The sequence below is a fragment of the Sander vitreus genome, chromosome 7 (assembly GCF_031162955.1).
Source record: "Sander vitreus isolate 19-12246 chromosome 7, sanVit1, whole genome shotgun sequence".
Lineage (NCBI taxonomy): Eukaryota > Metazoa > Chordata > Actinopteri > Perciformes > Percidae > Sander > Sander vitreus.
Genome location: NC_135861.1, coordinates 11,972,387 through 11,974,888, shown reverse-complemented (window position 1 = coordinate 11,974,888; position 2,502 = coordinate 11,972,387).

Here is a 2,502-nt window from a genome sequence, read left to right as displayed (position 1 = left end):
AAGCACGACATGCAATGAAAGAGCCTGCAACACACTTTAAAAAGTAGCAAAAATTGGAGACATCACTGTTTAGAAGATCCTCCTGATCTTTTCTATATTTGTTAACCAAAACAAAATATCAAAATGAGCTCTTTTTGTGACTGTCACAGCAGAAATGTATTTCCTGTGATGTATCTGTGACTTTGACACAAAGTGAAGCATGAGAAAGGAGAGAATAATGATTCACATACATTAAAATATTTGTAAGAGGCAATCAGGTGATGTACTGGCTTTGTCGTGACTAGCATGGTAAAACAAAGGTCAGATCCTTTAAGTTACTACAGCGATTATAGCTAGCATAAAGGAGAACCATTGAGACAACCTGGAGAGCTTGCGAGAGGTCATAAATGAATGCATTATTGATATGAAGGCAGACAATTAACAAAGGCTTGATATAAGATTCAACAATATATTTCTAAATCAATTTGACAAAGTGGACAAGGAGAGTTCATGTTACATCTCACAGCATATTATTTAAGTTTGGCCATAACACAACCTCTGAGTACCCTTCATTGTACTTTCAGGCTAAGTATTTTCATGATAGTTATTATTGTCTAATAAAATATCGAAAGACATGTTTGCTGCCATTTTCAAGGCTCTCTAGGTCCTATATAGTTACTTATAAATACTATAGGGTCCAAAGCCATTTCAACATGTACATTATGTTAACAAAAAGAGTGAACAGTGCAAAGACAATTTCCTAGGCTTGTACAAAATTTCACGTTAACCTGACAAACTGAAGAAAGGCTATATGAAAACAAATTGTGTATAAAAACAGAAATACTGCTCAGAATGGTCTCACATTTTTACACTATTTGCTGCTAATGAATAGAATGCCTGAAGTTTAAATGTTTCAAAAAGGAAACCTGAAGTGCATTTAAAAAGTTCCTGTGAAACGTCCTTTAATATGTTTCCAAAAAGGCAATGTGGTATTTAAAAACAAAAGAAGAGATAGAGAGATGCAGAGGGGCCTCCCTTGATGTGCTGGATAGTAGCAGTTGTTACTGTTGCTGCAAGTTATCCATAGCTTACAATGGCGTTTTAACTCACATCATATCCTGTATTTATGTTAAGACTGGCAGCTGCAATCCAGTTAAAATTGAGTTTGAAGTTGGAGTGGGATTATCAACTCTGGACAGAAAAACATCATGTGACCCAGCAGCAAATATCTTTCTAAATAAAATGCATCAATATAGCCTACTGTATATCTTTCCTCCATACTCTCATGGACATCTGCTTCCTCCCTCAATGTTCCCCAAATTTAATGACAGCTAAGGATTCAAAGAAAATCCAGGAACAATGCAGAAAACAACAACATACACTCTTTTACACAATTTTGTATTGCAACTTGATTAGCAAAATATATAGATGCTACATAGTGGTGAGTGTAAAATACTAGTGATAATAAAATGTAACCAATAACTTTCATTAAAAGACTACACTAATCTAAAGAATACACTAAAGACTACAAATCCATTCCATCTTTACTCATACATTTTGCCTTACTCGTGTCAGTTTTTATTTTTAGCAACCTTAACTCAAGGTTTGAACATGTCAAACAGAGAAGAATATAAGACAAAGAGTAGCCCATCTTTATGACAAGAGAGCACACAACAAAAGACTGTTAATGAAATTTCACAAAATTGCACTTGTTGAAAACCAGCTGTGGCACAAGAGCTCATAGCTCCAAAGCCTCTCAGAGTTGACACTTGTCACTGGGCAGGCCAAATATTTGATTGCCACTCAGCCAGTGCAGGGTATTGTGCCATCTTTGCTGTCCAGTATGGTTAGGACTTACTCGTTGGTGAAGCTGCTGTACTGAATGCCTCTGGGAAGTGTGTAACGGGGGGCCACCACTTTCATGAGTTTACAGAAGTCTTTGTTTTCCCCCAAAAGATACAGCGAAAGATCTATGCTAATAATTTCACCCACACTTTCAGTGATTGTCTGGGTTATTGGCTGATTTGGTCGATCAAGAGTTTAAGATTGGGAACTTGGGGAAACAAGTGGTGCAGTAAGGCAGGAGGGGCAGGGGTTGGCTGATCTTCTGCTCTTATGAGTGCTACAAATTCCTGCCTTATTGCAATGTCTGTAATGCATATGGTTGTGCATAGTAGGCTACTGGTGGTTAGATGTCCTAAATCCTTGCCTCTGTTCACAACTCTTTTGCATGTGTTGCAAACTCTGGTGGTTAGACGTCCTAAATCCTTGCCTGTGTTCACAACTCTTTTGCATGTGTTGCACAGCAGTTTGCAGGGTAATACAATTTTAAAGGAGGACGTAGGCTATCTCAGCGGGACCACATGCTCTTCTTCTGGTCTACTTAAACCTGTCCATGTGTTATTTCCATTAAGCATATAAGCCTCCTCCTCATAGCCTTATATGCCTACACTGGATGAAGGGGTTAGATGCCACTTGAATGTCAGTGATGTAAATAATAAATCCATGGACGATAAAAACTAA